This window comes from Chrysochloris asiatica, unplaced genomic scaffold (genome assembly GCF_000296735.1).
Source record: "Chrysochloris asiatica unplaced genomic scaffold, ChrAsi1.0 scaffold00015, whole genome shotgun sequence".
In the NCBI taxonomy this organism is placed as follows: Eukaryota; Metazoa; Chordata; class Mammalia; order Afrosoricida; family Chrysochloridae; genus Chrysochloris; species Chrysochloris asiatica.
Genome location: NW_006408533.1, coordinates 32675655 through 32688595, shown reverse-complemented (window position 1 = coordinate 32688595; position 12941 = coordinate 32675655). Strand labels below are relative to the sequence as shown.

General features: G+C 43.7%; 1 pseudogene; it reads left to right on the top strand.

Annotated features, from left to right (window-relative positions):
• The first annotated feature begins 9907 nt into the window (after positions 1 to 9907).
• Positions 9908 to 10286, top strand: LOC102825921 (annotated as a pseudogene).
• Positions 10287 to 12941: the final 2655 nt, after the last annotated feature.

Here is a 12941-nt window from a genome sequence, read left to right as displayed (position 1 = left end):
ATCTTCTCTGCACTTTTGAAATATTTCATCATTAAGAAGAAAAGGGTTGTAGCATAGGATGTGACATAGAGCAGACAGCTGAGTGTTCATGTTGTTGTTGTGAAGTGCCATTGAGTCGGTTCCGACCCATAGTGACCCTGTAAAGGGTCTCTGAGGAGCAACTGGTGAGCTTGAACTGCTGACCTTGCAGTTCAAACAGCTTTGCAGTCTGATACATTAACCCACAGCACCACACCAGGACATAGTCACCTTCAAATGAGATCTGTGTGGAGCTACACACAATGTGGAAAGGGAAGCCAGCAACTAGCACCAACATGTAAATAGCATGGGTGGCATGCAAGTGGTGCCTCCTAGGGACCTGGAAATAATGTTGGCATTATTGTTAGCTGCTGTAGAGTTGTTATGGTTCATGACCACCCATGCATATCATAATGAAGTATCATCCGGTTCTGGGTCCATCTCTCAATCCCTGGCATGTTCCAGTCCATCTGGAACTAGTGGCTATTATGCCCATTGTCCTCCTGTGAGCCCCCCATGTTCTCCTTGAAGTTGAATTTCACCAAACATGATGTCCTTCTTAAGCAAGTGATCCCTCCTGATGATGTGTCCAAAGCAAGCGAGTTGGACAGTGTTCTGTTGTGATCCTTACAGTTTTCACCAGCAAATTTCAGAAGTAGACTGTCTGGTCTTTCATTCTTAATGTGTCTTAATCTAAAAGATCCACTGAAACCTTTCCACCACAGATGTGACCTTATTGGTATTTAAAATACTAGTGGCATAGCTTTCAGCATCATAGCACATACAAGTCATTAAAGTGCCACAGACTAGCAGGTGGTGGTGAAAACTAGATCTGAGGCAGAGAAGAACCCACAAGGTCAGACTGGCAACACTGGAAACTAATTTTATCAAAACTGCTGCATCCCAGCATGGTTGGGGCATGCAGCTGGAGCTCAAGAATTCTCTGCTATGCGGCTGATTAACCAAGACAGGACCTAGCTCAGCACATGCTCCTAAGGACAGGAGTGTATCTTCTTTCTTTGATGTCACCTTTGGTGCCTGGAACAGGCTCTGCACACAGAAGCCTCATTTCTCGGTGCTACTTTGAACTTTTGTCTCCTTCCCTATGACTTTTGCACAAAGCAGAAAGTCACTTCCCCAATCCCACCCTGCCCCCTTCTTCCCAGGAAGTGGGGACAATAAAGCACAAGGCTCCTTGGGGTACAGCCTAAGTGTGATTATGAACCCCATTCAGTAGTTTTTGAGTAAAACAAACAGGAAAAACAAATTACATTTTTCCCAGTTTGAGCCCAAATAATGCCAGCCCCGGGACTTGGTAACTCCAGGCCCTGGTGAGAGGCTGAGATAATTACGCTGATGAGCTTTCCAAAGACTGCCGAGAAGTAATGAAGCTGTAAACAACACAGCCATCATCCTTTCCTCCTGGGTCCTGGTTGATTTTGGTGAGGTTCTTTGCTCCATTTTTGCAGATTTCATCCTTGGCAAAAATGGTGGTGCCCAAAAGCCTAGGTTTCGGTGTTTATTTTGACCCTTATAGTTGCTTCCTGTCCCTCCACCCCATGGCATTCCCCAGGCACCCCGTTTATTCCCGCCTCAGCATCTCCTGTAGGAAGAGAATGGTCATTATGCTTACACTATTCAGTGTTTCTATAGTGTGGAGGACTCCTGCTGGGGTGCTGTAGGAGCGCTGGTCTGCAAACCACAAGGTCGGTAGTTCAAACCCCAGCTGTTCCTCGGAAACCCTATACGGGGTCGCTATGAATCAGAACCAATTTGATGGCACTTAACGACATGGAAGGCACTTAACGACATGGAAGGCACTTAACGACACTTACAGCATGGAAGGCTCTTTACTAGTCATTACTGCAAAAATGACAAAGATGAGTGACATCTAGTTTCTGTCCTTTAGTGGAACTGGAAAAAGCAGAACAGAAATCATGAGGATGTTCACACATTGTGAAGAAAATAACCAGCGTCACTGACTAACTTGTGTAGAAAGTGTTGAATGGGAACCTAAATGGCTATGTAAACCTTCACCAAAAACACATAATATTATTTAAAAATAACGAAGCAGTGGACCTAGGGGTGTGGTAACACACTATCCAGTATGGAAGCAAGGGTCATTGGAGAAGTGTAAGGGGCTCTAGGGATAGGAAACTAGAAGATAGCACACTATTCTGGGGAAATCCAGAAAATTTGAGTTGGGCCTTGAAGGGCAAGCTGGATTTTGACAAGAGACAAGGTCATGCAAAGAAACAGCAAAAGAGAAGGAAGAAAGGAGAGGAGACAATAGCAGGAGCAAAGGCAGAGAGAGTCAGAAACCAAAGCCATGTGGACAGAGAAGGAAATTGCCCTGTTTTTCTGGAAAGTTGGCAGGTTACGAAGTAAAGTATTTTTTTCGTTAACCTCACAGACAATAGGGAGCCATGGAAAGTGTTGGGGGTTTTGAGTGTGATCATCTTTGGGGTGCTCTGCAAGTGAAAAAGAGGAGCTATTTGGTGGGGAGAGAGAAATGCTTGACCTATTTAAATGCATCACTGTTGATGAGGTTTCAGGAAGGGAAGTTTGGGAACCATTAGCATCCTTCAGCGTCCCTGGTGGTGCAGTGGAGTAAAGGTTGCACCCTTACCCATGGTGCTCTGGACTGAAGTTTCCTCCATTGCAGCATGGAAGTAGGGATAGTAGTGGCTCAGTGTTTGTTCTGTCGTAGAATTCTTGCCTTCCATGCATGAGCTCTAACCAAAAGGTTGGAGGTTCAAGCCCATCCATAAGTACTTCTGAAGAAAGACCTGGCATTCTACTTCTGAAAAATCAGCCACTGAAACCCTAAAGCAGCACAGTTCTTCTCAGGCCTTTAGTCAAAACAGACCTAATGGCTACTGGTTTTAGCCGATCTTTAAATCAGACCATTTTTTGAAAATTGAATTTATGTTTCTTGAGTGCCCACGATGAGCTCAGCATCATGATAAGCACTTTATATACATTGTTGTTCTGGATCCTAAAAGATTGGATTCTCCTTCACCATTAAACAGATGAAGAAACAGGGGTCCAAACAGTTCGTGCGCATGCAGCAACAAGTGGTGAAGCTACATTTGCATCGACCTGACCCCAGCACCTGTGATTTTTCCCATCATGCCATGCTGTCCTGGGCACCTGCGGTGTCTTGCTTACATGCACACAGACAGTCTGCCTTTCTGCAGCCTGTGCCCACCAGGAGCCCGACATTCACTCAAGACAACTGCAAGCTCAGTGGAAAGTTGCTGGCCTGGGAGGACGCCATGGCCTTGGTCAGAGGTCTCCCCAAGAATAACCAGTTGTGTGGCCTTTAGAAAGTTACTTCACCCCCTGATCTTGCTCATCTGTCAGTTTAGGACTCGAACAGTGATGGACCATTTATTTTGAGGAGCAGAGTAATTTTCTCACAATGAAGCCATAAATGATCAAACAAATACAAAGCCAGGTTGCTACTGGCACAGGGGTTAGAGAGGCAGAGGCCAAGGTACCTCAGACAGAATTTTATCCTCATATTGTTGCTGTTGTTGTTGTTAGCTGCCATTGACTCATAGTCCCTAACTCTTAGTGACCCCAGGGACAATGGGGTTGAGATGGTATGTTCCACAGAATTTTCAATGACTAATTTTCACCAGGCCTTTCTTCTTAATCCACGTTAGTCTGGAAGCTCTGCTGAAACCTGGTCTGCATCAGAGCAACACAGATACCTCCACCAACAGACAGTTGATGGCTGTACTTGAGAAGCACTGGCCAGGAATAGAATCCAAGTCTCACCCATGGAAGGCGAGAATTCTGCCGCAGAACCACTGTCCAGAGACAGCTAAGTACCTTGGGCAAAAGTTACATAGTCACTCAGAGGCAGATTCCAACCCCAGTAATCTTGCTCAAAGCCTGAGCTCCCCCTCTCAGCTCCTCTTACCTTCCTGACAGGAACCAGACTAATGTGTCATTTAAGACGGCACATTTACAACAAGCCATCAGACACCAAAGTTAAGGTTTGTCATAGCAATAATTCCTCACATTGGCCTGTGCTGAATGAGAGACTGCTAGGTAGGCAGATATAAATATAGACTTTATTACAGCACATCACAAGGCAGGGGAGTTAATGTTGCTGGGAGAACATTCATTTCCACATTTCTTTACTTTTGCATGTCTTAATTTGCAACTTAATGTGGCATTATCATAATTTTTTGCATTATGTAATGATTAAAGTGAGGCGTATCATATTTATTGATTTATTTGATTTATTTAAAATGTAACCATTGCCCCAGGGCAGGTGCATGTATAAAATACAAATGCAATAGTTAAATTGAATCCGGCAGATAAATTTCCCATTAAGAAAAAACATTTCAGAATTGGTAAGACAATGAGAAATGTCTTCACAGGATCATCAGGAGAGAAGGAATCTTGAGAGGTCATTTTGTCCAGCCCTCTGCCTCAGGCAGTATTGCTCCTAACTCCCTAAAACTGAACACCAACTGAGCTTCCCCACAATCTCTACCATATGATCCCACCTCTACTCTTCAAATCCAAGACCAACATTTCTTCCCTGGTCAGTCCAGGCTCTTTGTCCCTGAACTTCATGACCCAACACCTCACCATGTTAGTTTAGAGTTACCCCATTTTCAAATTAAGTCCATTTTTAAATTCCATTTCTCATTCTCCAGAAATCTTGATGGTAGGACATCAGAAGACTGAGAAAGTCCAGTTAAAGGGAGAGGTCTGAAGAAAGCCAAAAAGGAGGGGAAAAATTGGGTATAGAAGTAGCATCCCCATCCCAAACCCCACCACCACACAGAAAACTGGGCAGGGAGCCACACAACGCAGCGAGAGAACTAGACATGAGACCTACCTAATACCTCTGCTTGCTCCAGAAGAATCTCCTGTCTCAAGCTCCTTCAGGACTGAACTTCTGGTGAAAACAGGCGAACTGAGTCCCAGAGCACATCTTAGCAGGCTCTCAGTGAGGGTGTCACTAGGCGGTGAGGAGTACTTCCAGGAATCAGTAGAGCTGGAGGGAGAAGGAAGACCTAGCTCTCCTCCCCAATTCCAGATACACCAGCAGTAAAAGCAAGAAAGGCGTTTGGGACTGGGATGTACACCTAAAATGTGGGCGTCCCCTGGGGAGACAGGCCCATGAAAAACAAAACACTAGTTGGCAGACTGAAGGAGCTTTGTAGACAGTACTAACTGCTAGTAGTATGGACAGAAGAGCTTTACAGTCTAGCTGGAGAGATCACCTAACAGGAATTCTAGTGTGGTGCTGTGGGTTAATGTGCTGGACTGCAAAGATGTTTGAACCACAAGGTTGGTGATCCAAGCTCACCAGCTGCTCCTTGGAACCCCTATACAGGGTCACTATGGGTCGGAACTGACTCTACAGCATTAACAGCAACAGGAGACTAGTGGGAAGACATCATTGAATCATACTTTGAGTTTCTTTAAAAGACAATCTTTCTTCTTTCCTTCCTTTGTTTGTCTCTTCCGTATTTATTGTGAGCACATTTAAAAGCATATCATTATGTTAGCCTAGCCCTTGTGGCACTGAGTCTAGAGGAGGATTCAGAAATGGAAGAAATTCCTCAATAAATTATGTGAAGAGTTATGAAGTCTCCTGGTGGTAGAGGACATACCCCCCACTCCAGCCATGTAGGGGTGCAAAACTGGGAAGTAGATCCAAGCCCAATTCTCCCAGGTGGACAGACCTCTCCATCCTTCCCAGATGCATGACACCTAAACCAAGGGGCCTTTAAAAAAAAAAGAAAAGAAAAATGATAGTTGTGAGAAGAAACAAACGGAGATATACAAGCTGCAAGAAGAGCAGAGCTGGAGGCCTTGGCTTAATCTGGAGATGCTTGGAAACCTTCCCAGAGAGAGGACAGAGGAGCTGAGTGCTGAAGGATACATAGGAATTGCTCAGAGGAAGTACAGCCAGAATGCTCTTTAGAAGCAGGGGTTGAGAGACTTACTTTAGACATGCGATCAGTATGGAAGCTTTGGTGTCACAGTGGATTAAGCATTGGGCTGCTAACTCAAAGTCAACAGTTTAAACTCACCCACTGCTCCACAGGAGAAAGATGTGGCTGACTGTTCCCATAAAGATGTCTAGTCTCAGAAACCCCATGAAGGCACTTCTAGTCTGTCCTATAGGGACACCGTGAGTTGGAATCAGTTCAACAGCAATGGGTTTAGGTTTTATCAGGAGGGATCAGTCCCTGGAGAGGGACAACACACTTGTAAAGGAGAGGGTCAGCACATAAGAGGAAGACTCTAAACGAAGATGGACTGACTCAATGGCTGCAACAACGGGGTTCAAATAGAGCAATGATTGTAACTATGGTGCAGGACAGAGCCACAGTTCAGGGTTGTTCTGAGTTGTAATGGATGTCAGAAGAGACTCCGAAACTTCTTCTCCAGTGTAGAGATGCTAAAGCAAAGGGAAGAAATGAGGAGGTAAAAGAGCTGAACAGAAAAATTTAAAGGGCAGCTTGAGAAGACAAAATCAAGTCTTATAATGAAATGTGCAAAGACCTGGAGTTAGAAAACCAAAAGGAAAGGACATGCTCAGCATTTCTCAAGCTGAAAGAACTAAAGAAAAATTCAAGCCTCATTTGCAATTATTGAAGGATTATATGGGCAAAGCATTGAATGATGCAGGGAGCATCAAAAGAATATACAGAGTCACTGTACCAAAAAGAAATGGTCGACATTCAACTATTTCAAGAGGTAGCATGTAATAAAGAGCCAATGATACTGAAAAAAACAGTCCAAGTTGCACTGAAGGCATTGGCAAAGAACAAGGCTCCAGTAATTGATGGGATACAAATTGAGATCTTTCAACAAACTGATGCGAAGCTCATTCATCTGTGCCAAGAAATTTGGAAGACAGCTACCTGGCCAATTGTTTGGAAAAGATCCATATTTGTGCCCATTCCAAAGAGAGGTCACCTAACAGAATGCAGAACTCATCAAACAATATAATTAATATCACATACAAGTAAAATTTTGCTAAAGGTAATTCCAAAACAGCTCCAACAGTAAACTGACAGGGAACTGCCATAGATTCAAGCTGGATTCAGAGGAGGACATGGGATGAGGGATATCATGGCTCTTCACTGAGAGTAAAGAATACCAGAACGATGCTTACCTGTGTTTTATTGGCTATGCAAAGGCTTTTAACTGTGTAGATCATAACAAGCTATGGATAACATTGAGAAGAATAGTATTCCAGAACACTTAATTGTGTGCATGAGGAACCTGTACATAGACCAAGAAGCAGTCATTCAAACTGAAGAAGGGTCTTCTGAGTGGTTTAAAATCAGGAGAGGTGTACACCAGGGTTGTATGCTTTCACCATACTTATTCAGTCTGTATGCTGAGCAAATAATTCAAGAAATGGGATTATATGAAGAAGATTGTATGGTATCAAGAGTTAAAGAACCTCATTTATAACCTTCGATATGCAGATGATACCACCTTGCTTGCTGAAAGCAAAGAGGACCTAAAATACTTACTGATGAAGATAAAAGACCACAGTCTTCGGTATGGGTTGTACATCAATATAAAGAGGGAAAAAAATCCTCACCACTGGACCATAAATAAATAACATCATGATAAATGGAGAAAAGATTGAAGATGTCAAAGACTTCATTTTTCTTGGATCTACTGTCAATACTCATGGAAGCAGCAGTCAAGAAATCAAACAATGGATTGCATTAGGCAAATCTGCTGCACAAGACCTTTTTAAAGTGTTGAAGAGCAAAGATGTCAGTTTGAGGACTAAGGTGCGCCTGACCCAAGCTGTGGTATTTTCGATAGCCTCATATACAAGTGAAAGTTTGACATTGAATAAAGAAGACATGGAAGAATTTATGCATTTGACTTATGTATGGTGTTGGAGAAGAATATTAAAAGTACCATGGACTGCCAGAAGAACAACCAAATCTGTGTGGGAAGAAGTACAGACAGACCACTTCTTAGAAGCCAGGATGGCCAGACTTGGTCTCTTATACTTCGGACATATTATCTAGAGGAATCAGATCCTGGAAAAGGACATCATGCTAGGTTAAGTGGATGATCAGCAATAAAGAGGAAGATGGACTGACACAGGGGCAGCACCAATTGGCTCAAGCATAACAACGATTGTGAGAATGGTGCAGGACCAGGCAGTGCATAAGGTCACTATGAGTTGGTACTGACTCAATGGCACTTAACAACAATAACATGACTTGGAATTGACTGCAGTACCTAACAACCACAATAATCAAGCTGGAATGAAGGTGCGGAGACAGAAGAGAAAGTCTTCCAGTTGAGGAAACAGAGGGAAGAAGCTGAAAGAAGACCAGAAGCTTGGAGAGCAAAGAACCAAGAGGTCCAAGATTTGGCAAGTGAGACCCTCAGGAGGAGAGCACACAGGATGTGCAGCCAGGTAAAGGGTCTGGGTTTTGTCTTAGGAGAAATGGGAGGACAAAGACGATTTTAATCAGAGAGTGCTGTGACTGGATTTGCTTGTTAAAAAAATAGCTGTGAAGAACTTGAAGGCCAGGTGGATCTGGGAGATGAACAAGGAGGCAATTGCCAATGATCCAGATGGAAAAAGACAGTGACTTCAACATTGGTGTGGTCTACAGAGTCAGAGAGAAGTGGAAGGATTTGAGAAGTTAAGAGGGAAAGTAACAAGGCTTGTTGAATGACCTTGAAGGCCAGGTTGAAGCCTCAAATTGAAATTAAATCTGCAAGATAAAATAAAGCAAACGTAAATATATAAATGTAAAGTATTGCATTAAACGATAAAACGTCAGTTACACAAGGGCCAACCAGGAAGGACAGCAATTTGAAAAGATATTGGGGGTGGGTGGGGGTGGGAGTGAGTTCTTCAGACCACCACAAACAAGAATATGATTTAACAATGCACTATAACTGCAAAAATTGTAGATCTTTATGTGGTATTAATAACAATTTAACTTCCATACTGAGAAAGGTGAAGGTCTCACTGTGCTGTGGATTACACAGACCACACCTGCACGTCTCACCCCTTATTCTGGTCTCCACATTTTAAAAAGAGCGTTCAAGCTGATAGGTATCCAGAGAGGTGCGATGGCCTGGGAGTTCAGCACTCGCTTGAAGAATGGTGGAATTAGAAACTCACTGATGTTTAAGAACTTAATGTTCTTTGATTCAACAGATGACTTTTCACTGGCTTCATCACTTCCTCTCTTCTGAATTTAGGGGGCTTAATTGAGGCACAAATAGAATACATGGAGTATGCAGTATAGTCTCTGTAGAGTATGGTTGAGGCAACAGACCCTCCTCCCATCTTCCATTTCTCCCCTTTCACAGAGCAGCCCTCAAATGAAGTATAACTCATTTGCAGCTTTCCTTTCTCAGTCATCCTCTGAACATGGCTTCTTAATCTGTGTGATTGATACTTCCTTGCCTTCAACTTTCTGACTTATTGGGCGGAAATATCTGACTAGAGGAAAGAGACGGGGTTCTGAGTCATTGCAGTGAAAGGGTCTTTATCCAAATGAATTTCCATTGAAGATGTTTAATGGTGTAATAGGGAAACAAGGACATTAGTGATGGGGCTGAAGCCTCACCAACCAGAACTCAAACAAAAATAGAGTACTTTTCTTTTCCAGTGGCTAAAGAGATTTCCTGGAGCCCTGGTTGCGTAGTGAGTTACCCGGTCAGCAGTTCAAAGCCTCCTGTGAATATTTCCTTGGAAACCCTACATATATAGGGTCACTATGAGTTGGAACCGATTCAACGGCACACAACAACAAAGAGATTTCCTGAAGTCTGACATCAAACATCTAACAACCTTGGGTTCAACAGAATGAAATATTTCCTGGTCCAGTTTAGCAAAGCGGTGAAGATGTGGATGGCCGTGTGGCTGCAGCAGGGTGTAGGAGCCCCCAGGTACCTTCTCCATCACTGAGGAGGAGCGGACCCTGGACCAAGACAACATAGTTCTCATGGACAGCGATAACGAGAGTGACTCGTAGGGCATGGCCTCCCAGGTCGACCAGAAGGAGGAGAAGCTGCTGGTCTTCTGGACCTACTTCCAGGCCATGCTGACCAAACTGAAGAGCCTGTCTCTGGAGCGAATCTACAGCATGTTGCACATGTTCGTCATGACTGGGCCTGCACTGGCTGAGATTGACCTACTCCAGGGCTGCCGGCAGAAGAAGGTGCGTGACCACCAGCTCATCTATTCGGCTGTTGTTTACCGCTTGCCCAAGAACTGCAGCTGACCGGCACAGGAGGGGCAGCTGCCCTGGTGGACTCAGTGCAGCCACAGGAGGGACAGGCCTGGGGTGGGCTACCCCTAACACACATATACACATCCACACATCCTCGCACATAGGCATGACCCCTGCAGAGTAAAGCAGCTCTGCTCAAAAAAGAAAAATGCTTCAAGTCCTGATTGTTGTTGTTGTTATGTGCCGTGGAGTCAGTTCCAACTCATAGCAACCTTGTACAGGGTTTCCGAGGCTGCAAATCTTTACGGGAGCAGAAAGCCTCATCTTTCTCCAGTGGAACAGCTAGTAGTTTCGAACCATTGACCTTGCGGCTCACAGCCCAATTCGTAACCACTATGCTATGGTAGCGTAGTGGTTACGAATTGGGCTGCTAACCTCACTTAACAACAATGTCATTCATACATATTCTCTTGGTTACCTTATGCCAGGGCACTAAGAAAATCCAGCAAATATTTCTTTTCTTTTCCTTTTTGTTTCAACTCTCTTTGTTGCATTTTGTTTGTTCTTTAACTTTTTGTTGTGAATTAGGTGAAAGTTTATAGGATAAATCAGTGTTCTATTCAACAATTCACACACATTTTGTTTCGTATCACTGATGGTGATCCCCACAACATAACAGTTCTCACTGCACTTTCTCCTGCTGTTTCCAATTGCCATTTGTCCTTCTTTCCTATCTCTTCTTGCCTTCTGCACTTTAACTATGGAAAATGCTGCCCTTTTGATCTCAAATGGTTGACTGTTTATTAAAATCAACCATTCGAGATCAAAAGTACCTCTCTGATGTTATTGTTCACCTTGTAGGCCTGTCTATTGTCTGGCTGAAAGTTGAGCCACTGGGGTGAGGTCAGTTCCAGGCTTGAAGGAAGACTAAAGGCCATAGTATTTGGGATTCCACCAGGCTCTCTATCTGACCAGTGAGTCGGGTCTGTTTTATGATTTGAGGTTTTGTTCCACATTCTTTTTCCACTCCACCCAGGATCTTTCAATGTGACCCCTTTCAGAGCAGTTGGGAGTGGTAGCTGGGCACCATCTAGTTCTTCTGGTCTCAGGGTCCTGGAGACTCATGTTCACATGGTCCGTCGAACTCATAGTCTCCATGTGTCTTTGGTTTTCATCACTCTTCTTTCCTTCAGACAAGAAGAGACCAATAGTTGCACCTTAGGTGGACGTTCACCAGCTTTTAGGGCCCTAGTCAACACTCACTAAAGTAGAACATAGGACATTTTGTTTTTGAATTAAATGGTCTCAATTGACCTTGGTGTCACCCCTGAGCCTCCAGCCCTGGTGATTCATTCCCTCAAGGTGTTTGGTTATGGCTAAGAAGCTTTCATAACTTTGCCCCCTGTATGTTCTACTATGGGAACTCAGTGGCTCTGTAGGATAAGCACTGGACTTCGAACCACAAGGTTGGTAGTTCAGGCCCACTAGCTGTTCTGTGGGAGAAAAACAAAGCTTTCTGCTCACACAAAGATCTACAGTCTTAGAAACCCTATATAGGGTCACTATGAGTTGGAACTGACTCGAGAGCACACTACAACCGCATGCTCTACTATATCCATGAATATATTTGCAGCATATGTAAATATGTCTGTAAAAATATCCTCTGTCAAACCTATATATAAGGGGGCTTCCAAAAGTTTGTGGAAAAATTCCATTATCTTTTCATTCCATTTCTCCATGAGCATTTTGAAGCTCCCTCATATATGAGTATTCATGTGTGCAGTCCCATTTGCCTTCCCACACCTGTCCAGCCTTGTGCCTGTCGGTTATTGCTATTACTGTCATTGCTGTAAAATAGTATTATTGTATGAGCATGTAATATTGCTAAGCAGCAAACAGTTTTTGAAGACCCCTGTCTACTTCTGTCTCTGTCAAAAGCATAAAGGAGAATTAAAAACTGAAAAAACAAAAAGTTCTTCTCACACATGGCTAATCAGAGTGCAATTACTTTTGGAAGCTGGCACTAACCTCTAACACTGGGCATGTGCATGGCCTGTGATCCAGCAATTCCACTCCTGGTCCCCAGACCCTACAGAAACACACACATGGGTTCCCCAAAAGGCATGTACTAGAACATTCAGTGCAGTGCTGCTTGTAAGAGCTAAAACAAGAAATTACCCAAATACCCATCAGAAGTAGAGTGGATCAATAAAAAAAAGTGTGGTATGTTCCCACAGTGAACTATGGGATAGCAATGAGAATGAATAATCTACAACCACACACAACAATATGAATGAATTTCACAAACAGAATGCTGAGCAAAAGAAACCAGACAATCGATCCTTGGGAGTCAGGATGGTGATTGCTCTGGGGGTATGGCAGAGGCAGGATGGGAGATGGGGGCACGAAGGGGACTCAGGGTGTGCTGCTTCTTGACTTAGTTGCTTGTCACGTATGTATGCTCCATTTGTAAAAATTCATCAAGCTACACATGTATGATACATGTATTTTCCTATATCCATCTTTAAGTTGGTTTGAAAGTTAAAGGAGACAAAAATATGGTGGTGGTGGTTATGTGTTGTGGAGTCGGTTCCGACTCATAGCAACACTGCACAGGGTTCCCGAGACTGTAAATCTTTACAGCAGTAGAAAGCCTCATCGTTTTCCTATGGAACAGCTGGTAGTTTCAAACTGCCGACCTTGTGG